The following is a 26,451-nucleotide window of genomic DNA, read 5'->3' as shown; positions in this document are numbered from 1 at the left end:
CCTTTGTCATCAATGATCATATTATCCATTTCATTCTTCTCCCCTATTGTCCATGTGCACCTTAGCTATCCGCATTGTTGTTCAGTGAATCATCTGCAATGGTCTATCTTCCCCTCCCAATCTTTCAGGACTTTATACTTGACCCAGTCCTCTTCTCATTGAAAAGATTGCTTGAAAACACATAGTCTCAATATGTATGCTGATTGCACATGGCTCCACTGCATGGTCACCTCTTTGTATCTTGGTATCGCCAGATATTTTCTCTGACATCCATTGTTGAATAAACAAGTCTTTCTTCCCAATTAAGATCGAGAGGGAGAAACTTTGTCCATGACCCATTATCCCTTGGTTAATGTCCGCCACACCAAATTATTTCATTTTTATCCCTGAGGTAAGGTTTGAGCATGTATTTGGTGGTGTTACTAAGACTGCCTTTCTCCATCATCACGTTAAGAGTTGATCATTCCAGTGTTCTCCTGATCAACTTCCATTCTCTATCACCATTTAATTCACCCACTTAGACACATGTACACTGATTGCTAGCTCCTTGTTGAGTAATACCTTTCAAGTCCTTCCTGGCTTTGTATACTCTCATCTTTCTTACCTTCTCTAGATCAATTACCCTATGACATATTAGCACTCTTCCTTTTTTCCATTCCTTGCTCACCACCAATTTTAACCACTCCATTAGTGGCCATGCTACAATGCACCCAAGCTCAGGAATGTCTTTGCCCCTGCATCTAGTTCCTCCTTTAAAATGCCCTAAAATGTTCTCTTTGACTAAATTTCCAGACTATCTTCTTAAAAGCTTCAGTGCCAAAGTGAGAAATACCCTGTGTATTACAGCAATAAAAACAGCCAACAATACAAACAATTGTTGTTTCCAAAGTATTTGACTGTGGGAGGAACCTTGCTCCATTCAAACCCGAGTTGTCATTCAGCAACATCCAACCTTTCCAGCTGGTGCTTTGGCTAATTGGGCGGGACAGTGGCACAGCGGTAGAGTTGCTACCTTAAGGGCCTGTCCCACTTGGGCGTCATTTGCGCATCACGCAGGTGGCGTGCGAAGATTTTGTGAATCCCAAAATCCTGGGGCGCCGCGAGTGACGGCGCGGTACTGTCTGTGCCACCACGTCTCACCACGCGCCATGCGCGCGTAATGCACGCTACGACGTGCGCATGACGCGTAAATGATATCACGTAAATGATGCGCAAATAATGCCCAAGTGGGACAGGCCCTTTACAGCGCCAGAGATCCGGGTTTCATCCTGACTAGGGTTGCTGCCTGTACGGAGTTTGTATGTTCTCCCCGTGACCGTGTGGGGTTTCCCAGTGTGCTCTGGTTTCCTCCCACATTCCAAAGATGTACAGGATTGCAGATTAACGGGCTTTGGTAAATTATCCCTAGTGTGCAGGATAGTGCAAATATACGGGGTAATCACTGGTCGGCATGGACTCGGTGGGCCGAAGGGCCTGTTTCTGCACCAAATCCCTTAACTTCTAGTGGTGGGACATATATGGATTTTTGTCCTTAAGCTATGCTGATTAGTAACCAGCAACAAATGTTAAGTATTGAACCAGTTGTGGACCTTACCAAGTACCAAGGGATGTAAATCTCACCCTCAGACAACTCTTATCCTGTTGTCGATTCAGAACAATGTCCTAACAAATAGGAAGATAAATAGAACTACTTGGCTCTGACTGGTTTCAGGTTTGTGACTATAGTCTCAGCAACACTCCAATGAATCTGTTATTTGTTCACATCAGCAAAATCATCAATTATTAATCTCTCCTAAGATAGACACAAAGTGCTGGAGTAATGGGTCAGGCATCATCTCTGGAGAAAAGGGACAGGTGATGCTTTGGGTTGAGACCTTTATTCGGACTTTCCTAGTTGCCCGCCAGAACTGAATGAATTGTCAGATCATTTCAACCATGTCAGTAGATCTACAATCGCAGTGGCATAGCTGGTAGAACAGCTGACCTAGAGACCCTGGTTTGATTCTGACCTCACCAGCAGTCTGTGTGGAGTATGCACGTTTTCCCTGAGACCGCATGGGTTTCCTCCAGAGGTTCCGGTCTCCTCACACATTCCAAAACATGTGGGTTTATGGTTCAATTGGCTGCTGTAAAACTGCCCGTTATGTGCAGGGAGTGGATGAAAATGTACGATATGATAGAACTGATGAGAAATGGTTGCCGTGGACTCGATGGGCTGAAGGGTTGTTTCCATATTGTATCTCTAAACTAAACATATAACATAGGCAAGATCAGGTAAGGATGGTAGTTTTCCTTACCTGATGAGGATGGGTGAACCAGATGAGTTTCTATAATCCTGCATTTTCATGGTCACTATTACCGAATCTAACTGTTTATTTAATTAATTGAGCTTAAATTAATTGAGTTTAAATTCCCCAGCTGCAAATTATTTAAACTCACATCATGGATCAATAGTTTATGCGTCTAGATGCTGGCCCAATAACTTCACAAGGATGCCACCATGCTCACAGGAGATAGATATTTTTAAAAGGTATGCATTTTAAAAGGAGATGGTGTGAAGAGTGCAAATTTGTTATTGCCTTTGGTTATGAATAGGCACTCAACTTTTCACGTGAAGGTCACAATCAGGTCAGAAACTGAACTCTCTGTCTAAAGAAATCTACAATTTGCACTGTTGTTACTCCTACAGGTAATCTCACACCCTCAACCTCAACCACCAAGAAGGATAAAGGTAGTCAGGTCATGGTAAACATGGTCAGAAGAAGGGTTCCAACCAGAAACGTCACCTATTCCTTTTCCCCAGAGATGCTGTCTGACCCGTTGAGTTACTCCATCTTTTTGTGTCTATCTTTGGTTTCCCTTCAAGCTCCATACCATTGTTACTTGAAATACATAGTTTGTTGGGTCTAATTCCTGAAACTGCTACAGCACAATGGGATTACCTGCACTAGAGGAACTGCAGAGGTCCAAAAGGTGACACTCCACCTCAAGGACATTTGGTTTAAACCTGCATCTGCAGTTCCTTCCTACACTAAATGGAGTTTGCTTGGCATGTGAGATATGCTTGGATAAAGCAGACCTGCTCAAACAGAGCAGCAGGGAGATAAAAATTGCACCATCACTGGGAGTACACAAGACGCAATGGTTTGTAGTGGGTTGAAGAAACGGTTCACTTCAGTTTATTATGTGAGAGGTGTCACCCAACTCTTGAGTAGCAATGATCTGAATGCTTGAGATCACACACTTGCTGAAAGCAAGCGTTCAATGGCGTCAGCAAATGAAAAAAATGGAGGAAATCTGGTGATAAAAAATGAGAAAATAAGAAATGTACAATGCAAGATTATTCAGTAAATTATTCTATTAACTCCATTACATGATCTAAAACTAAGTAGAACAGCCAGAAGCAATCAAAACTTTATGCCAAGCAAATCATCGCTACATATTAAATAATTTGCAAATCAGATCTTGCAAAAATGGAACCAACGCCCATTCTTACTTTATCAGTAATTTAGCGAAACAAATTGGTAGAACACGTTCGTGAAGAAGGAAGCCAATACATTATTCTACTTCCAAATCTTGACATAGTAAAGGAAGCATTGCTGAGTATTTTGCAAATTAAATACAACTTTTACCAATATTTTAATTGATTTCAGTAAATGTTGTTCAAAACTATGGAGTGGAAAATTAGCAACATTTTTTGGCACTTCTTCACAGTGCAGAGCATCATTTAAAAATAGGTGCATGGCTCACAGTTAATTAGGGATGGATCTGGGTTCATATTGTGACCCTCTCATGACTCTATGACTTAAGACTATATAGGGGAATGAATCTGATCAATAGACTGGACCCAACTCCATCCTGATGTTGTAGGGTCTCGACCCAAAATGTCACCTATTCGTTCTATCCAGAGATGCTGCCTGTCCCACTGAATTACAACAGCATTTTGTGCCTATCTTCTCTGACGTTGACTATGGGGTGGCATCACACTTTTCTCAATGTTCCTTTACATTGATGTCACAAGTAACAGTGTAAAACGGAACTCTAATTTATCTCCAAAGCAGCCCATGGTGCACTGCCAGTGTTGATCAAATTTGTTGTCTTGCAGACAGGGTGCATGTGCCCAGAATGTCCATCTGGATGAGGTGTGGGTCCACCCATTCACATCGAGCTGGAGACAGCACATGCCAGTAGCATCATAAGAGGAGAGCAACAGCAGCTTGTAAGGCTTAGTAAAGAATACAATGAGAGGAAGTGCGGTGATATCTGTAAACATGCCGCAACGTCTGAAGTAAAATAGCATGAAATGGAAAATTAATGGAAACATTACATTGCGTAGCAATGGAAGTTGAATCAAAGTTAATAATATTCTTCAAACCAAGGTTTAAATCCTTGACCTGAAGAACTAAGGATCAATGAACAGTTCAAGGTAATTACGGTAATTTCCAGCATTAACAAAATGCAGCATAGTCTGCATTGAGTATCTGACTAGGCTTGTGGAATTGTAACTATGCAACAAAAGAACAAACTGATCACTGGCTATTTGCCATAAATTTCTACGATAAAATGATGAGATGCTACTATGATGCCTGTACGCTCACAGCTGAAGATTTCTTTGATGTAGATTTTCTTTAAATCTATATAACATCACTGAGCCATACATAGTTTATAATTATAGAAGGCTATGCATCTCTGGGATGTCCAGGAGGTATATTGTATTATATTTAAAGTCATTGTTTCTGAACTTATTCCTCCTTTGCAAGCGAACTAATAGAACCTTCTTGACCAATAATACACATAAAAGAGTAACAAAGTAAAAACAGGAAACTGATATTTGTGTGCTGATGTCTCTGAACTGTTTAACTTTGGTAGCTCCAAGAACTGGCAATACTTTTTTCCTTCATTTTAAACACTTAAATATCTTTAATTGCAATTTATGGGTTACATTTGCAATTCAATATTCAACTGCAGAAAAAAAATTCTTGGTAGACACAAAATGCTGGAGGAACTCACCGGGACAGGCAGCATTTCGGGAAAGAAGAAATGGGTGACATTTCGGGTGGCGACCCTTCTTCAGAAGAATAATCTCTGAAGAAGGGTCTCGACCCGAAAGGCCATCCCGAGATGCTGCCTGTCCCGGTGAGTTACTCCAGCATTTTGTGTCTACCTTCGATTTAAATCAGCATCTGCAGTTCTTTCCTATATAGAGAAAGATGCTTGTGTCTCTTGAGATTTTGACGTGGTAATATTATGCATTTATATTAGATGTTTTTCATTCATTGCTATTCAATGCATTGTGTAAAAATTCAATCGATTGTTAATATGTTGGTAGAAAATGACTTGTGACCAATTATTTTATGAATGGTATTTCTTAAAAATGAATCAAGAATGTAGCAATCTTTTATCACTAGTTATAAAAATAGTTATTGTTGTTAAAATCATTTATTGTAACTTCAGGTGTATGTTAGTCACGGAACACAAATGAAATGCTTAATGTAGACACAATATACGCTGCATAATAACTGTGTCTGCTGCTGTGCTGATTGAGCTAATTGTCCAGAGTCCCTAGTACAAAGACAATATTGTTTTAGCTGTTATGTATCTCTATAGTTATTAAATATTGCCAGAGACTTCTGCCTATGTATCTTCTTACTTACCCTGCTATCAACTTTCAATGAACCAAACACCACAGGATATGTGCCAAGCCATTACTGGTTCATTCATTCCTTAATCAAATAAAAATACCTTTATTGTTTAAACAATGTTCAGTGTGCAGTGTGCCTAATGCAAAAATAATCAACGGAACAATGAGAACCTAACCTCACAGTGACACCTTATGTGTCTTGTTATTATACACACAGCATCCTATGGGCAAAGTTGATCAATTGGGAAGTACTACCGCTGCACTGAAAAAAAACTCAAGATGCAGCAGCAAAATTCAACAAATAGATATTCAACCATGACTTGAACATTATGGGTGGCAGCTGCCCATAATGTCTCCATTACACCACATATCAGGTCAAGGCTGATAATTGTGTCACTGGCTACTGGCAATTAAGACTATCCAGATGCTTTGCACCCTCATACCACAATATATCTCAATCACTGCTTTAATCTGTTCACGATGCAGATGCTTTGAAGCAACTAAGTGCATTGGTTTCCCCATTCAGAGGGTTAAACCAAAAAAGGTGCAGAAAATAACCTCGAAAATCACACTGACGATTTTGGATCGATTTTTAACACAGGAGAATCACAAAGCGCCCCCAGGTTGCCGGTAATTTCCAGATTGATCCATATCTGTTTCGGAAAGTTGCAGCAGAAAATATGGTGCTGAAACGGTTAAACCTGCTGTTAATCATTTCAATCGGTCTTGAGAAAGGCTTCTAACGGAGAGAAGACATAAAACAATAAGTCAAAGATATTTGGTGCTGCAACTTGGGTATTCGTGGCTTTAGCATGAGGAAACCATGGCAAATCCCTTGCTGCCCATTAAAATCAGTGAATAGAAGGGATCTCCAGCTGAAAGGAAGCTCTTGTTTTCAGTCTGTGTGCCTTTCCATACTAAACAAGACACTGCGGCTCACACTGAGGCTTAATTCTCAGTACATTTCAAGTTTGCAATCCCACATGAAAGCCAGGAATGGCAGAATTAGCACTTGTTTCGGTGCCTTGTCTAAAATAGACGCTGGAATATTTTAATATCCACAAGTAGCAATTTTCCCACTGTGTTCAAGCATCAATTGTAATCAGAGGGTCCCTCCAAGGTACACTCCACGTTTATTTTTTCTTTGTTCTATATTAAGGAACACGGTAAATTTTACACAGATCTCAACATGAGCAATGTCTCAAAGGTGTGTTCTCTGCTTCTAAAATAAAAATGAGACATCGGCATTCTGTCCTCAAAGAGTTAAGGATTAGCGCTGAGCTCTGTACGCACAAAATACATATCTGTAGCAATATATACAGCAGACATTTGACTGAAAGAGTTATTTAAGCATCTAATAGCACTGCTCTGAAGCTACACAAGGAGTAAACAAATCATGCAGACTTTGAAAGAGATTGAGTTACCTTAGGTCTGGAGAGTGAATGGTCTGAGATTTCCTCCACATGCTGTTAGCTGACTTCCATTCAGTCATAATCCTTTCTTTAAGCATAGAAGCAGAATTCAAAGCATCCCTTTATCTAATCCTGCAGCTGCTGTCAGTCCCCCAAGTTAATGCAGCCCATGAGTAACAGCTCTACATAAACCCAACCAACCTACAGTTCCTTCCAGCCAGCTCTGCAAATGAGCCTGCCCAGTAGCAGCAAAATGATCTGAAGCGTGGAGTAACATCTGTGTGTTTTTGAATGGAGAAGCTAGTCCTGGTACCCTGTGAGCCCACCCCCACGGGGGCTTGGGACTTGTACTGCGAACGGTCCGTACCACAGGATACAGCTACCCAGGGTGGGTTGCTGGTACCCTCGCCGTAACAGCTGCATGCAAATCACTGGAAGTCTTTCTCAATTATCCCCGAGAAAGAATGGTTTCTGCCACCTAACAGGAAATAGTCCAGCTAGTTACAATATAAATCCACAAAATGTGCTTCATTCTTATAGAGGCAACAATGAGATGTCTGATGCTGCTGCTTAACTGCTTTTGATTTTTCTTAAATGGCGTAAATTTAAGATAAATTGAAAATAAATGAATAAAGGAAAATGCTTTATGCACATAATTGCTTTCAATGCTTATGTACTAAATTACATCGATACAGATATTTGAGATTAGCTGTAACAGCATATAAAATCTGAACATTAGGAATGCTCACAATGCCATAGATGAGTTTGATTCACACTTTTAAGATAATAAAACTTAAACTCTAATAGATCTAACAATCTCAGGCTTTCTCTCTTGTGTCTCTCTCTCTCTGTCTCTCTCTCTCTCTCTCTCTCTCTCTCTCTCTCTCTCTCTCTCTCTCTCTCTCTCTCTCTCTCTCTCTCTCTCTCTCTCTCTCTCTCTCTCTCTCTCTCTCTCTCTCTCTCTCTCTCTCTCTCTCTTTATTTCTCCCTACCTCATGCATGGAATTGATTCCGTGGTTTTTCTCACAGTCAGTAAAATTTTAATATATTTGGTTCAATTTTCTTCTTTCCTTTCCTGAAGTCGCTGATATGACAATCTCCTGGCATCATATGAATCAATCATCTCAGCTGCTCTGGATAATGATGTACGTAGGGTGTGTATACGACAGTTAGTGGGAGAGGGAGTAAATTTTTCATGTGTGTTTATGTGGCGATGTGTGAAGTTTAGGACACAAAGGAATATTCCACCTGAAACCAGTGCGTAGTCTATCTCGCTCACATTCTGGCCAGTAGGGGTCATTGGATAGTGCTCTGCACAGGAACCCAAATGAATTATTTCCAGATTCGGATGCTGAAATCCAAGTCAAGTCAAGTTGAGTTCAGTTCATTGTCATCTACAAGAGTACGGTGGGATACAGGTATAATGAAAATCGTGCTTTCAGCATCATTGCAGGCACATTGACTCAGATAATACATAAACATAAATTACCCATAAATGTTACAAGACAGTGAAAATAAAAAGATTGTGCGCAAACAAGACTTTAGTGCAAAAACATAATTAAAAAAACCAGTGCATGGTAGTGCAAGAGGCGGTCTGTGGTGTTCCGTTGCTGAGGGAGGGATAGGCTTGTGCAGGTCAGTTCAAGATCCTGATGGTTTTAGGAAGTAGCTGTTCCTGAACCTGCTGGTTGGTGACACCAGGTGGTGTACCTCCTGCCCAGTGGTAGCAACGAAAAGAGGGCAAGGCCAGGCCAAGTTGAGTTTGTTGTCATATGCACAAGTACAGTGAAGTAAAGATGTAGTGAAGATCTTGCCATGTACAATACACAAGCATGATTATAGATGCTGCCTTCTTAAGGCAGTGCCTCACATAGATGCTTACAATTATGGAGAGGGCTGTGCCCATGATGGACCGGGCCGAATCCACCACTCTCTACAAATAGGCGCAAAATGCTAGAGTAACTCAGCTAGAGAGGCAGTACTGTCCCGCTGAGATACTCCAGCATCTTTTGTCTATCTTCGGATTAAACCAGCATCTGTAGTTCCTTCCTACACTCTCTACAACCTCTTGAGTTTCTGTGAATTGGAATTGCCACACCGGTTCATGATACAACCAGTCAGGATACATTCTCGAGGTTTGTGCATCCCTCGAGGTTTGTTAGAGTTTTCAGGGACATGCTGCATCTCTTCAAACTCCTTGGGCTATAAAAGCATTTATTCATGATCACATTTAAGACGTCAAATCATCCAAGAATTTGATTACCCCTCTCCACCGCTGACCCACCAGTGAAAACCACATCATGGTCTCCAGATTCCCCATTGAAAGTCAACAAATAGTTTTAGCCGGCACTGTGGGGCAAGAGTTTGTTGTTGTGGCAACACGTGACCAAATGTTCTATTTCCCTGCTGTATGGTGTCTCTTTACCACCTGTGATTTGGCCAAAATCGGTGTTGTTGTCAGATGGCACTGGAGCTGGGCTTTGTCACGTAGTCATTGATGGAAAGAGAGTAGAGCAGAGGGCTGAACATACAGCCCTGAGGTTCGCCTGTGTTGATGGCCAGTGAGAAGGAGATGTTGTGTTTGATCTGCACTAATTGTGGTCTGCTGGCGAGGATGTCAAGGATCCATTTCCAGCTGCAAAGAGGGGTACCGAGGTCCAGGTCTTGGAGCTTGACGATGACTTCGAAGGGGATGGTTGAGTGGAATTCCGAGCCATAATTGATGAACAGCAGCCTGACGAACATCTTCCTGTTATCCAAATGTTATCCAATATACCAGTGGAAAGTCAGTGATGTAGCATCTGCTGTTGACCTGCTATGATGATAATAACATGAAGCGGATCCAGGTCTTTTCTGAGGTGGGAGTTGGTTCATGCCATAACCATCCTCTCAAAGCACCTCATTACAGTGGATGTAAGCACTACCAGATAACAATCATTGAGGCAGATCACCCTGCTTTTCATGGGCACTGGTATAAAACATGTCCTTCTGATGAGCTGGGAACTCAGACTGCAGGAGCAAGAGGTTAATGAGGTTAAGAGGTCTGAAGAAGGGTTTCAACCCGAAACATCACCCATTCCTTCTCTCTGGAGATGCTACCTGTCCCATCCAGCATTTTGTGTCTACCTTCGATTTAAACCAGTATCTGCAGTTCCATCCTACACAAGAAGTTCACGATGTCATTGAGGACTCCAAACAGTAGGTCTACACTGATCTTCATTATTCAATCAGGTATGCCGTTTTGCCCAGATGCTTTGTGTGAATTCACCCACTTGAACCAAGGTTTGACATCAGCCTCAGAGACTGAAATCACAGGATAATCAGGGCTGTGGACCCATCTTGTAGAAACAAGGCTGGTTTATACCACAGATAGACACAAAGTGCCAGAGTAATCAGTGGGTGAGGCAGCGTCTCTGGAGAAGATCTCTCCAGGGATCTACAGAGTATCTCTCCAGAGATGCTGCCTGACCCGCTGAGTTCTCTAGCACTTTGTATTTACCTGTGAACCCTTCTTGTTTGCCTAACTAATACAAACACAAGCAATTCAGACTGGAGAATGAATTCAGAAGATGCTTGGCCTAAAAGATTTGGTTCCACATCAGGTAACAGAAATGCTTTGCCAATGTTTATGCTGTTGTTTTTTTAATTAAGTTTGGCTATTTGATGCTTCCAGCATTGTCATTATGCTGTGTGTCACCCTGATAGCATTATGCAAGGACCCAATAATCTATAAATTAGCCTCCACTGAGGCTGTCAAAGCTTCATTTCTACATCATGATTTAGCCTCATTGAGAATAATGCCACCTTTGTCTCATATTATGGCCCAGCAAAGTGCAAATGTGCTCCTGTGCTTACAGATAGGAATAATTAATACAAATGTTTGAAGGTGACGATAAACCTGTCCAGAATAGTTGATAGTTAGGTGGCTAGATTTGTGCACCCTTTTGTAGAACGGACAATGGTGCCATGAAAAAGCTGTAGCAAGGATTAATTAAGATGATATCAGGAATAAGAGGATATAGTTATGATGTGCGATTTAAATAATTGGAGCTGTGTTAGAGGTTCAGGAAAGGTCAAGGGGATTTTGACAAAGACATGCAAAGTTATAAGAGGCTAAATCACAAATGTTTATTTCTGTAGTATTTTTGTCAATTTATAATTGTTTATCAACTCAGAAAAGAGGGATTGGAATTATTTTTTTTTTCATTTAGGAGTGAATTACATAAACACCTCAAGGGAAAAGGTATGAGGGAAAGCAGGAAAGGAAAAGAGTCATGGATTCATAGAATCAAACAGCATAGAAACAGGCCCTTTGGCCATACTTGCCCATGACAACCAAGATGCCCCACTGCAGTAGTCCCATCAGCTCGCATTTGGGTCCATATCCCTCTAAACCTTTCCTATCAATGTACCTGTCCAAATATATTTTAAATGGTGTTATTATACCCACTGCAACTACTTTCTCTGGCAGCTTGTTCCAAAACCCACCACACTCTACGTGGAAAAGTTGCACCTAGATTCCTATTAAATCTTTTGTCTCTCATCTTCAATCAATGTCCACTGGTTGTTGTTTCCCTACTCTTGGTAAATGACTCTACCCTATCTATTCCCCTCATGATCACACGCACCTTATCAGATCACCCCTCATCCTCCTGTGCTCCAAGGAATAAAGTCTTAGCCTGCCCAACCACTCCTTCTGGCTCAGGCCCTCAACTGTTGGCAACATCCTCATAAATCTTCTCCGCATTCTCTAAGTAAATTTGGTGCGTGTGCAGATGTGGTGAAGGTGTCGTTATTTAGAGCATACTGCACACCACTCTACACTGCGCACCTGTGGTCGAACTATGGAAAGACAAGTATGCAGAGACTAAAGGTGGCATATAACGATGCCATGAGAACACTGCTAAGGCAACCTAGATGGTGTAGTGCCAGTAATATGTTTGTGGCTGCAGGAGTCAGTACTTTGACTCTAAAATGTGCTTATTGTGGCCTTGTCAAACATAAGGGTTAGCACTACACGCTACGAATCCCAGCTGTGGAGACACTGGTATCGTTGTCTCGTTGTAGGACATTGATCATTCTTTTAATCTGGATTTTTAACATGTATTGTGTTTTAAAAAATATATAAATTATGATGTTTTTATAAGTGATATACCAAGATTTTATATGTAGTTTATGATATTTAATATGCAATGCATTTTTTATGTAATGTTGCCCCTTGTCTGGATTTCAAGTCCGTAATAAAGTTTATTATTATTATTATTATTAAGTAAAAATGAATCTTAACATAACATTTTTAAAAAGGACAAAAAGTGCTGGATTAACTCAATGTGTCCGGCTGCATCTTTAGAGGACATGGATAGGTGACCTTTCTAGTCTGGACCCATCTTCAGACTGATTCTATGGCCGGGGAAGCTGAAGAGAGGAGGAGCAAGACAAAGCCTGGCAGGTTATAGGTTGACAGATGGTTGGACAAATGTCAGAGTTTAAAAGAGACAAAAGGATTGAAGAGATGCAAATTGTGAAGTTAGAGGAAAGAATGTAAGTCGAAGGGGAGGTGTAGGAGCAAAATAGGTTCAAGTCCTGGTGGGGCAGATGGGAGAGTGGGGATTGGAGGTGAAAAGATGTGGGGAACAAGGGATGGGAGGGGAGGGAGGTTTAGTTACATAAAATTGGTCATACCATTTGGTTGTTGGCTACCCAGGTAGAATAGGAGGTGCTGTTCCTTTAGAGTACAAATGGCCTCACTCTGGCAATGGAGGAGGCCCAGGACAGAAAGATCCATGTGGGAATAGGAAGCAGAGTTTAAATGGTTAACAACTGGAGAACCAGTGAGCTTTGGAGGACTGAGCTCAAATATTCAGTGAAATGGTTGTCAAGTCTACATTTGATCTCGCTGTTGTGCAGGAGGTCACATTGGGAACACAGGATGCAGTAGATTAAGTTAGAGGAAGTGCAAGTGATCCTCTGCCTCACCTGGGAGGGCTGCTGGGGTCCTGGATGGGATGATGGAGGAGGTATAGGAACAGGGGCATGTCCTGCATCTGTACAAATGTTGATTAGACGTTGTGATAGTAGCTGCCTCAACTACCTCCTCCTGCAGCTCGTTCCATGCACCCCCCACCCCTCCACCCTCAGGTTCCTATTATTCTTCTGGAAACATATTTGTCCAATAATTCAAATAAACAATATCACTAATACTATTTGAAAAATAAGTATGGAGCTAAATACAAACCTCTGGAGGAATTTTGTGGATTATGCATCATCTATGGAGGCAAATGAATAGTCAACGTTTTGTGTTAAGACCCTGCATCCTCCAGCAATTTGTTTTGCTCCACTTTCCAGCATCTGCAGTCTCTTACATCTCTGGATAATAAATTTGCTGGAAAGTGAACATAATTTTCTTAATAGCCAAACCATTTAATGTTTAAGTTAGAATGTCTCCAGATAACACTAATTAAATCCAATGATATTTTTAAAAAAAAATGAGATTAGTGCAGGATAAATGTGAATGGGTGGTTGATGGTCAACATGGACTCAATGGGCCAAAGGGCCTGTTTCCATGCTGTATCTCTGCATGATTATAATCTTTACTAATATAAGAAGCATCTGTTGAGATTTTTCTAGGTGACATTGCATATGCTGTGATTTTTCTACCTGTAACCAAATGAAATGTAAAATTGATAATTATTGAATTGGCTTGTAGCCATTTTTTCTTAATCTGTAGTAGTATAAAATTAGGACCCATGTTATGGATAAAATGCTTGATTGAAATGGCTACAGTCAATTAGTTGAAACAAGCACACTCTACATTTGCATCCTATTGTTTTTGATTAAGCTGTTTCATTTAGTGCGCAATTTAATGCCTCTGTTTGCAACAAAATTGCACAGCAATTGATTTCACTAGTTTGGAATAAAAGTTGTCAGAACGGCATTAATGGAAATATCAGTATACTGCAGGTCTCCAGGTTAGGGCAGGGTGCTGTTCCCCCTGAGAACAGTTCATTAACGGGGTGTTTGGAAATGAACAAAAAACAGTGTGTGCAAGAGGAGCACAGAAACAGCAGCGACAGGAGAGCGAGAAGGGTGGGAAGAGGGGTTGGTAGCCAGCCTTACTGATTAATAGACACATAGAACCATAGAAAATATATGCAAGAGCAGGTCATTCGGCCCTTTGAGCCAGCACCGTTCAATATGATCATGACTGATCATCCTAATACAGTACCCCGTTCCTGCTTTCTCCCCATATCCTTTGATTCCGTATTCAGTGAATGAGTCTACCAGGCTTGACACAGACCTTGATTGTTACAGCTGAGGGTAGCAAAATAAGTTGAACAGTGAAAGGCCTGGAAAGAGTGAATGTGAGGAGGATGTTTCCACTAGTGGGAGATACTAAGACCAGAGGCCATAGCCTCAGAATAAAAGGACATACCTTTCATTAGGAGATGAGGAGGAATTTATTTAGTTAGAGGTGAATCAGTGGAAGTCATTGTCACAGAAGTTTGTGGAGTCCAAATCAATTGATATTTTTTTAAGCCAGAGATTGATAGATTCTCGAATAGTATGGGTGTCAGGGGTTTTGGGGAGAGGCAGGAGAATGGGAAGTTGAGAGAAAAAGATAGATCAGCTGTGATTGAATGGCGGAGTATACTTGATGGGCCGAATAGCCTAATTCTGCCACTATCACTTATGAATTTATGAAGGTATAGGGAAATGCCGTGTTTCCACCCAGCGGAAGATGCCTGCAGCCCAATAGCAGCGGAGGAGCCATCTTGAGAGGAGGAGCCATCTTGAGAGGAGGAGCCATCTTGGGGAACGGCTGCTAGCCAGCAGTCGTCCGTTTTAATTCGCTTTTTTAAAAAGTTTTTAGTGAGTCCTGTTTAGTGATGTTTGGAGATATGGACTTTTTAATATGGGGGGCAGGGGTCAATTTTACTTCTAGGTCCCTACCTGGTCGGTGAGGCAGCTTTTTCTCCGGGCTGCCCGTCGACCCGTCCTCGCGGCCTACCAGCGGGCTTGGAGCGCCGTTTCCTGGCGGGGACCGCCCAGCACCTCGGCCTCGGTGGTGGCACAGCGCTGGAGCGCTATCGTGGAGTGGAGCGGGCGATGCCTTGCCTGGGTCACCGCGCTGGATCGACGCGCTGGAGCTCCGGTGAGCTGTGACCGCCGTGTTCAACACCTCCGGGCTGCGGGTCTGCGGAGCGGAGCGGGCGGCGCCGATTTCAACAGGGAGCCTGGGAGCTCCAGACCGGCGCGGCCTTGTCGGCTTCGGAAGCCGCGGTCTCCAGCTAGAAAGCGGCCGTTCCAGGTGGCCCAGCCACTGAGAGGACTCTCCCGACGCCAGGGCAACACCATCCGGTGAGAACGGCCAGGAACATCGGGCCTCTGTAGAGGCAATTACGGTGGCCTCAATAGGCCTAACTTTGGGGTGAACTTGGGGTTGGGGACTGGACATTGTGCCTTCCCCCACAGTGGTATGCATTGTTGGGGGGATGATTTTTTGTCTGTATGGTAATCCTGTTAGTCTTTGTCCAAGATGGCTGCCGTGAAGGGAGAGTGGACGCTGGCGCGCTTTAGTTGCCGCTGCTCTCTCTTCACATTTGATTTTTTGTTTTTGGACTGAATTCTGTTTTTAATTTGTGTTTCTGTGATGTCTTTATTATTTATTTTATTCTGATTATATGTTTATATTCCTGTTAACCTATGTAAGGTGTCATTGAGATGTCTGAAAGGCGCCCAATAAATAAAATGTATTATTATTATTATTATCAAATCCATCCCAATCCTTCCTGCTGATCACCCAAACGCTCACTCCAATGAAGGTGGGGAATCCATGCAACTCATGGCCACAGATGGCTGTGGAGGCCATTGCATTGGACATTAGTATGGCAGAGGTTGATTCTTGGTTAGGAACAGCATCAAAGATTATGGGGAGAAGGGAGGAAAAAGAGGTTGAGATACAAAAATAGATCATCCATAATTGAATGTTGGTGTAGACTTGATAGACTGAATGGCCTAAGTCTGCTCCTATCTCTCGTGGCCTTATGGGTATGTATGATGTGAAGATAAGTTGGTTGATTGTCACCTGTGGTGGACCCTGACAGGTAATCAGATAATAAAGCTAGAAAAGGCATGAAAATGGGTACACGTACCAAGCAATCAATGAAGTATGCACAAAAGATGCTTTGGTGCCCATTTGAGTTCATAAGTTGGAAATGAAGTTGGAATAAGTTGAAACAGCAGTGTAAGTTACAGCATCGAAACAGGCCCTTTGGCTCCACGAGTCCACGCCGATCAACAATCAGTGGTTCACACCAGTATCATGTTATCCCACTTCCTCATCCACACATTAGGGGCAATTTACTGAGGCCAATTAACCTGCAAACCCGCACATCTTTGCGAATGTGTGACCCGCAGGAAACTCCACGCAGATAACGCCTGAGTCAGGATCGAACCCGGGTGTCTCGGGCACTGCGAGGCAACAATTCTACTAGTTGCGCCACTTTGCCATCATTATTGACTTCAATAAAAGAATGCAATGCTAAAGAATTAAAATTAAGAATGGCTTTTCAGTGGAGAGATATTTTAATGAACATTTTTATCCCATATTTTGCAAATTGCAGTCTTGAGCCTGAATGTTTCTTCTTTTTTCTGCACACGTCCTTGAATTTTCTGGATATACTTATTTAAAAATTCAGTCCTTGCATCAGTATCAAAATATTCTTTGTGAAACAAACAAAGTTCTTGTATAGTTGACATGAATTACAGGTTCTCACCTGTTCTAAAAGGGACTGTAAGATGCAAGCTTCTGCTGTGTTCATTACAGCTGGTACAATGGAAAAGAATGAGGATTCAAGGATTCAGAGATCTTGCTTTCATGTAAAAGGATCAGGAGTGTGAAGGTGAGCACCTAAATCATCAAACTGCATGCTTTGCTTGAGTGCTGCCATTTGGGAACCTGAATTTACACAGGCAGACAGGCATTGAGCTACAGAAGTGCTCTGCAACAATTAAACCCACAACATTGCCAGCAAACAACGAGCGTGGTTTGGAGAAGTTATGACCAAAGATGATCTTTTTGTAGACACAGATTTTTTTTGCTCTCAATCACTTTTCTGTTAGTTTCCACCCAGAGAACCAGACTGATAGGCTGGGTTGCTTGTTGGGCAAGAGAAGGCACTGGAATAGACCACAGAATAGACCATGGTCAGAGAAACATTTCGGATGGAAGGAGCTGAGGTTCGGATGGAGGACATTAGGTGGAGATGGGATGGAAAATACATTGTTTCTTACTAATCACCAGGCGGTGGTATTAAAGCCCTTTCCTTACAGATTCAAGTGATTCCACTCTTCCACGATACAATACGATATGCTACGATATGAGACGATACCGATACGATACAATACAGTATGGTATGATACGATATGATACAGTAGAACTTTATTGATCCCAGGAGGGAAATTGATATGCCAACAGTCATAAAACACAAGATACATGAAATGTGATTAAAGTGATGATGCAAAGGACAGGGGATGTGCAAAGATTTGTGGGTATGGGAGTCAGTCTACCCCACGACAAAAGGGGGAGGAGGTGTACAGTTTGATAGCTACAGGGAAGAAGGAGCTCCTGTGGCATTCTGCACTACACCTTGGTGGAACCAGTCTGATGCTGAAGGTGCTCCTCAGGGTGACGAGTGTGTCATGGAGGGGGTGAGTTGTATTGTCCAAGACGCTGAGCTTCCTGAGGTTCGAGAGGCCCAGGCAAAAATAGAAACCTCGCAAAGATAAGGCAAGATACAGGGCCTCCACAAAAAAGGCTTCAACAACTGAACTACATCCAGAGAGCTGATGGGTCTTCAACCTTTCATCCCATCTCCATTCATATCTCAAGGGGGCAGAAGGAGGTATGAGGCAGATTAAGGTCTTGTTGGAGTAGTCAATGTAATTATTCTGCATGGTCCTATTTCTTCCCAGTTAAAATTTCACCAATGGATCAACTGATTGATAGTAGACTGGGGGGAGAAATGCAATGTTGTTCCCAGTTGCTTTGATCATTATTTACAGGAGATACATATGGTATTATTTTTACACAGAAAGTGGTAGGTACCTGGAATATGCTGCCAGGAGTGGTGGTGGAGGCAGATATGATAGTGGTGATTAAGAGTTTTTTCAGATAGGCACATTAAGATGCAAGGATGGAGGGATATGGATCATGTGCAGGCAGAAGGGAATAATTTACTTGAGCATCATGTTTGGCACAGATATTGTGAGCCAGAGACTAATTGGCCGGGGTAAGCCTGACATGCCAGTGCCTCTTCCTGCTCACGGATGACATGGGACTGCTCTCACACATAGAGGTCAAAGACTCAGCCACCCAGATAACCCAGAGCGTCAACACTTCAAACCCCAAAGCTGAGCTGCCAGGATATGCCTGGGACAGCCAGCACCTCCACTCGAGGCAAGGGTTAACTGTAGGGAGATGCCTGGGATCACCACGCCTCCTCATTCAAGACCAGGACTGGACTGCCAGGACAAGCCTGAGATCGCCAGCACCACAGCGCATGCACCCTGACGATAAGGGACAGCGCCCTCATGTGGAGTTGGACTTTCTTGTTACCATGAATAAAACATATCATGTGAGTTCACCCTACTGCGAGTGCTAGTGTGGTCACCACCAAACCCGGCATCATCCCCGACACCCGGGTCAGGTAGCATTGCTGGAGAACATGAACAAATGATGTTTTGGGTCGGAATGCTTCTTCAGACTGATTGTAGTGGGAGAAGAAAGCTCGAAGAATGCCTCGAAGGCACACGTTCACAATAAAATAAGAATGGCATATTTAATCCTGATAATGCCTTTAACATTGCAAAAATGTTCCGCATAATGGCACAGATGCCTTACAAGCACAATTTGCAACCAAGCAATATTAATTCGGTGTTCAAAGCTTGTTCAATGGACTCCTCTCTTAGTATACTGCTGAATATTCAAGCTCTGATTTAAAGAAGATGTAGGGGAGACTGAGGGAATTCTAAACCATACGACTTGATTGAAGCATTCTATTAAATGTTTTGAATGCTGCCCCCTAGACTCCTATTAAATCATACCCCTCTCATCTTAAAGCTATGACCTTTAGATCTTGACTTTCTAACCCAGGGAAAAAAGGCCATGTGTATTCAACCCTACTACGCTTCAGGTGATTTTATACACCTCCAAAGGTAGAGGTGTATAATCACAATTAGGTTCTATCACTATGTCTGCAATTAGAACAAAAATGAAACATGATTAGTGGGATACTGACATAAAACTAATAGAGGATTAAAAATCTGAAGGCAATTCCATTTACCAAGTGTTTCTGAGGAAGTAAAATATCACTGGACAATTCACAGTCAGATTTGATCCAAGGAAAAGTGTCCGACACACTGGGCCCATCAGCATCTTTTTTTGACACAATAAAGCTGATTACTGATGAATATCCCACCTCTTGTGAAAATGGACCGGATACTTCCTGGTGCACCTCAGCACAGCAACCATTTCCACAGCATTGCTTACCAACGTGATATCATTAACGTGCACAATGCTCACATCTGCCTGAGCACCAGAAACTGGAGGAAAAGCATGAACTCCTGACGTTTTCTGAATTAATAATAAAAACTAATGACGAACCCTGCAGCAAATTGACTTCCATGGCAAATTCTACACTACTGCACTGCCATCAACGAGAGACACGAAAAGTGAAACGCAAAATGCTGCAGTACTCAGCGGGTCAGGCAGCATCTGAGGAGGGTCCTGAAGAAGAGACCTAATCTGAAACGTTGCCAATGTATTCCCTCCACAAATGTGCTGCCTGGCCTGTTGCTTTACTCCAGCACTTTGTGTTTTGCTCAAGATTCCAGTATCGGCAGTTCATTGTGACTCCATTTGAGCATAGATAAAGATCTGACTAACTTCCTAGCAAGCATTGCAGTAATGATCAAAGATCCTATAGTGGAGCAATATAGACCACTCCTGCTAAATGCAATGGGCTGACATGTAGTACGCAACGGAGCGGAAAGTGGGCCTTTTTTTCATCCATTTCAGTGACCCGACCCGACCCGACCCGACCCGACCCGACCCGACCCGACCCGACCCGACCCGACTCGCAGTGTAATCAACGTTGCGGGGGAACAGTTTGTGTTAATAGATTATAATTCTGAAAATGAGGAGAAGATTTTTACCAAAGAACTTTTATTTTTACGAGGATGTTTCCGTAACTGGCTTCCATCTCCGCACTAGTATCTTTGCTCCGCTATGGGATCTTTGGTGCGGAGACGGAAGCCGGTTACGGAAATGGGGCCGAAAATTACCCATGAATCTGCCCATGACCGTACTACGTCTTTTTCGTCGAGTGGGCTACCTTGCTTGCTACAGGATCTTTGGTAATGATATAGCCATTGGAAACTTTGCAAGCTGCTGCTATGAGGAAATGCACAAGCTGAGATTAACAAATGAATAGGAGTGAAAACTATAATTTCCGACTGGAATTTAAGGTTATTCAATTGGACATGTGCTACACATTATACGCATTTAGCCTACCAAAGAGAGGTGAATTTCATTTTCTAGCACAAAATGACTAGAAATGATGTTGAAGAGATAATAAAGGAAATGCTACAAATATTCAGCAGTACAGGCAACATTGTAGAGAAAGAAACAGAGTTTAATATGCTTCATTAGTTTTAAGAAGTATCTTCATAGGGCAAGTTATTGCTGGAAGACAAGGAAGAGAGTGATTTAGGAGTTCTGATGAACCATCTTAAACCATTAAAGGGCCTGTCCCACTTGGCCGTCATTTGTGCGCCATTTACGCAACCTGGTAGCGTGTGGGTAGCATGTGGGTAGCACGGGACGGGCGCATGGAGCGGCGTGGAGGAGTGTGGAGCTACACGCGGTATCGCGCAGCGAGCCAGGATTTCATGCTGCACGAAATCTTTGCGCGCCACCGGCCTGTTGCGTATATGATGGCCAAGTGGGACAGGGTGACGTTTCGGGTCGAGTGGGTGACGTTTCGGGTCGAGACCCTACTTCAGACTGAAACATCATCCATTCCTTCTCTCCAGAGATGCTGCCGGTCCTGCTGAGTTACTCCTGCATTTTGTGTCTATCTTCAATTTAAACCAGCATCTGTAGTTCCTTTCCACAGATTAATTTGGCCTGCAGCTTGCTACTTTCCATTCAGCTCTTTTTTTGAATAGGGGGCATTACATCTGCAGTTTTTCCAATTGCTGTCACCACTCAAGAAACTGGAACATTTTAGTAAATCACCATAAATATCATAAACTGGGTAAATATCATAAACTAGGTATTCAGATGACGTCACGCACTCCAGACGGCTGTGCGAATGCATGATGACACGCGCGACAGTCACTACCGGCCTGTCGTGTAAATGACGGCCAAGTGGGACAGGCCCTTAACTTGTTCTCTTTCTGTGTCCAGTGTCATAGAATCATATAGTGTGGAAACAGGACCGTCGGCCAGACTTGCATACACCGACCAACATGTGCCATCTACACTAGTTCCACCTGCCTGCGTTTGGCCCACATTCCTTTCAACCTGTTCTATCCATGTACCTGTGTAAATGTTTCTTAAATGTTACGATAGTACCTGCTTCAACTACCTCCTCCAGCAGCTCATTCCATACACCCTTCACCCTTTGTGTAAAAAGCTTATCTCTCAGGTTCCTGTTAAATCTTCCCCCCTCACCTTAAGCCTATGTCCTCTGGTTCTCCAGTGTTCAGTTTTAGTATCATTGTGTTAGAGATTGAGAGCTCAGGCAGCTGAAGACCTGGTGCCCTGTGGTAGAGTGGTGACAATTGAATAAGTGCAAGTGAGCAGAGTGGGCTCAGAGTTCTCAGAGATGTGCGCTAGAGCATGTTATGTGGACTTTATCAAGGGTAGGGCCAAGGAGATATTTAAACAAATGCATGAGAATATTCAAACAACAATGGTCTTGCAATATGATGATGATTCAATTTATTGTCATTGTCAGTGTACAGTACAGAGACAACGAAATGCATTTTAGCATCTCCCTTGAAAGGGAGACACAGGGCGTCGCGGTGTGCCCGCGCCTGCCGCCGTAACATTCCATTACAGGCAAAGGTGGGTGAAGTGTCTTGCCCAAGGACACAACGACAGTATGCACTCCAAGCGGGATTTGAACCGGCTACCTTCCGGTTGCCAGCCGAACTCTTAGCCCATTGTGCTATCTGTCGTCCACTATCATTATCCCATAATATTTTAAATCAAATTAGCTATAATTGGAATTGGAACAATAAACAATCTGTTGGAGGAACTCAGCAGGTCAAGCAGCAAATGTGGAAGAAAATGAATGATCAATATTTTGGATCAAAGTCCTGCTGCTTAAGAAGTGCTATTAAACAATTGAGTTAATTCCAATGGAAGAGGTTTATACTTTGTATATAAAGTAGTTCAGCAACTTTTCCTCTACTTTTTTATATTTCACAACACATTTTCTGAAAGACTCCAATCAGTAAAATTGAGAGAATTGTTCACATGAATGCATATTCCTAAATGCTAACTGGTGGGATTAACCTTCCTGGACCAGGTCTGCTTTCGGGAATCACCGCCTGAGAGTCCTGCAGGCCTCCACATACCTGGGGTGGACACAGAGAGCACATAGTGTTGGCTCATCACACCCTCTATTCAGGTGGTGAGCTCTAGATGGTGAGCATGTTTAATTTGGTTTAGAAATACAGCCTGAAAACAAGCCCTTCAGCCCACCGAGTCCACACCGACCAGCGATCTGCGCACACTAACACTATCCTCCACCAAGCCAATTAACCTGCATTTTTGGAGTGTGGGAGGAAACCGGAGCTCCCGAAGAATACCCGTGCAGGTCATGGGAAGACAGCACCCATAGTCAGGATCGAACCTGGGACTCTGGCGCTGTATGGCTGTAACTCTACCATTGCACCACCGTGCTGCCTGCCTTAATCTGCCCAGTATCTCATGTCTCAGATACTGGAGAAAAGGGGCTCCAGCCCAAAATATCAACTTGGTAATACTTAGGGACACACTTACAACTAGTCATGTCTCTGAGGGATTATAACTATTGTCATTGACTCCTGAAAACTGGATGTATTTAAAATCCTTTTGATGCAAATAATGATTACTTAATTGAGTATTTTTTCAAGTTATTTACTTCAATGTTAATTGCAGCACAGTAAAATCAAAGCAATAACTAAAAGCATTAAAATTACAATAATTTGCCTTCCCCTTGTCTGCTTACTTGACTGCTGAAAATGTGATCAAGATTATTCCTGGGAGAGCAAGTGTGTTGTCTGAGGAGAAGAAAATAGATGGGATCTGTACTCTTGGCAGCTTAGAAGAATGAGTGGAAATAATCCTCAAAAAAGGCAAAATTCAAATAGGGCTTGGCAGCACAGATGTGGGAATAGTGCACCCTTCAGCTGAGATTCAAGAACCAGGGATCTCAGTTTCAAAATAATGCGGCCTACCAATAAGGACAGATATAGAGGACTTTCTTCACTCAAGGAGTGTTGAACCTTTGGAACACTATATAAGAGGATTTATGCCCCTGTCCCACTTAGGAAACCTGAACTGAAACCTCTGGAGACTTTGTGCCCCACCCAAGGTTTCTGTGCGGTTCCTGGAGGTTCCCTGAGGTTTTTGTCAGTCTCCCTACCTGCTTCCACTACCGGCAACCACCTGTAACCTCCGGCAACCACACGGAAACCTTGGGTGAGGCGCAAAGTCTCCAGAGGTTTCCGTTCAGGTTTCCTAAGTGGGACAGGGGCATTAGTCATTGCACATATTAAAGGCAGAGATGGATAGATTTCTATAAACTAAGGAAATTAATGAATATGGGTAGTGCTGAGGTAATATAATCTTATTGAACGATAGAGCAGGCACACAGTCTTGTAAGCCTATACCAGCTTCTATTTTTTAGTTATTGTGTTCTCAGATCTTATATCAGGCCGACATGGCAAAGGATTAGAATGCCAGCCCCCAGCATAATTGTCTGCAGATAGACTCCTGTGCAGTTAGGTTATAGGGCAACATGGCTCTGCAGCATTTAGGCAATTGAATTACAATTATTTTCGAATGAAGAATCCAAGTAAATGGTGCATGGCTTTCTCTGAGGAACTCCCAACCTGCTGGTTTCCTTTGATATTTTGTCAAGTTACTTAATTGCCATTTCCACCTCTAGATAATTTGATTTTGCTGCCTGTGTCTCTCAACTAAGTACGAATGTGTTTCAATTGCATTTCTCCGTTGGTTTAGTTCCCAGTTGGTTGGAGGGATTTTTAATTTCAACAGCTAGGTAGCAATCTGCAGGAGTTGATTTTCATCATAACAATTTTGAGTAGTATTATTATCAGTCATTTCATTAAGGATAAGCAATCCAATTTTACAAAACTACTGTAGAGGTAGGGGTGGATATTTACCCTTATTCCAAGGTTCATAATGGCATTCAATCAGTTTTTAAAGCTCATATGTCCATTAATCTCGCCAATATTAGATCTCCAAAAGATATGAAGATAATAGCATTAAAGGGGCCTGATTAGATCACAAAGATGCAGAATTCAATTCTTGCGTCCATTGTCAGAACAACATTTTTTCCTATTTCTATTAGAGTAGAATGATTATCCTTGCCCTTCCGTTGAGCCCTAGACCTTTACATTCTGCTCTGTCGAGCACTAATCTCTAAATTCAACATGTAAATTGCTTGTTTCTAAGCTTCCCCCCAGTCTAGTTACAGTAAAAATACTGAATCAAGCACTTGAAACAACTACATTTTATTTTAACAAAAGCGCATTACAGTTCAACTACTGTACCTATCCCACCGCGGGTTCGATCCTCGTATCTGCCTGTTCAAGCCCCCCAGGGCTCACTCAGACAGAGACACTCCAGCAGTTTATGCAGTCCCAAGCGCTCTCCCAGAACATCGACGCTGAACCTCATAGTAGCAGACTTTTATATGTCCCGGGACCTCGAGAGACCGAACCACATGGGAATGGTCTCTTAATAACCCAATTACAAATATCAATTAACCCCATACATAACAGACATTTCCCTAACCCAATAATACAACAGCTCAATACATTGTATAGGTATGTTACAAAACCTACCTGAATCGTGTCTGAGTATCTGCCCCACCCCGTGTGCGTGATTTTGGCGCTGTTTAGAGGGGGCGGGTTTAAAACGCGATTTTTACTAGGCTGTTGCAATCGAAAATGTTCAGCCTAGTAAATCATTAACGGAAAATCGCTGGAAGACCCCGTCGCAAAAGGTATTATTAGTTTTTATGGCCTTGTATAATAGTTATAGTAGTTTAAAAACCACTCTCTCAACCCGCAACCTCTCGCAGCCCCAGGGTTTTATAAAGCAAACAATTAAAGGTATGTACCTTATTTTTACATTAAAAGGGGCTTCTTAAGAACCCTGTATATAAAGTTTACTATAGCGAGTAGCTCATTTTGGGCTCTTTATATCCCGCAGTATTTTTCTGGGCATTTGAGGGCACAAATCTAGCGCAATGTGAACGTTCTAAACCAGCGCGTTCACAGGAACCCACTAGTAAGCCGATTTAAATTGACTTTAATTTACAGCAATTGAACACTAAATTCCTTCCATTTGGCCTATAAATTGATGTAAATGAGATTTAAAAATCATGTTTTATTGTGAATTATTTGTGAATATTATTTGGACACTTAGGCTATTTTAAAATGTTAATCATTTATTAAGAAATTGATAGATGTTTAGATCTAGTAATTGAAGTTTGAAATTAGTTACAATTGGGTAACTAACTAATTATATGCTTTAATTTCAGGTCCTCCAAGTAAGATTATTTTATATTTGTTTCAGAATGGTTCAATCTATGATAACTGAAAATTTCATTCAGTTCTCTTAATTTTTAAGAAGGTTATGGGCTTTTGACTGTCCTCGATCACAGCTTTTTTGTTATGTCCATAGAAAATCAATAGGGAACAAGATGCTAATTTCCGAGTATGAAAATGGCCATAACTTTTTTATTACTTGAGATATGAAAGTGAATTAGGTGTCAAATTAAACTTATTGTTATGCTTTATCTGATGAGATAAATTGCAGACTTGATTTTTTAAATCTCAAAATTTTGCAACATTGCTACATTGTATTTAAACATGATTTCTCAAGGAAGCCACCATAAAAACCCTGATCTACAGGAAACCCAGACAATGCTCAATACCCCATCCAATCAACACTTGGCAAAGTTAAACTTTGCAACATTATTTACAATTATTTACATGGTTTGCAGCCATCCAATCCATTCTATGCATTTTGCACCTAATCGACAGGGTCTACAGATGTTCTTATTCTTTGCTTGCAAATTGTATCTAAGC

General features: G+C 42.1%; 1 protein-coding gene across 1 annotated transcript in view; it reads right to left on the bottom strand.

The window, feature by feature from the left end:
• Positions 1 to 7,441, bottom strand: part of LOC129712396 (galactosylgalactosylxylosylprotein 3-beta-glucuronosyltransferase 1-like) — a 156,181-nt gene extending 148,740 nt beyond the window's left edge. The window contains exon 1 of the mRNA XM_055660794.1: positions 7,066 to 7,441. The gene's annotated coding sequence lies outside the window, so the exon portion shown is untranslated. The remainder of the gene's footprint in view (positions 1 to 7,065) is intronic.
• Between the last annotated feature and the right edge of the window lie 19,010 nt (positions 7,442 to 26,451).

Source organism: Leucoraja erinacea, chromosome 32, assembly GCF_028641065.1.
Source record: "Leucoraja erinacea ecotype New England chromosome 32, Leri_hhj_1, whole genome shotgun sequence".
Classification (NCBI taxonomy): Eukaryota; Metazoa; Chordata; class Chondrichthyes; order Rajiformes; family Rajidae; genus Leucoraja; species Leucoraja erinaceus.
The sequence above is the reverse complement of the archived record's forward strand: the minus strand, read 5'-3'. Positions and strand labels throughout refer to the sequence as shown.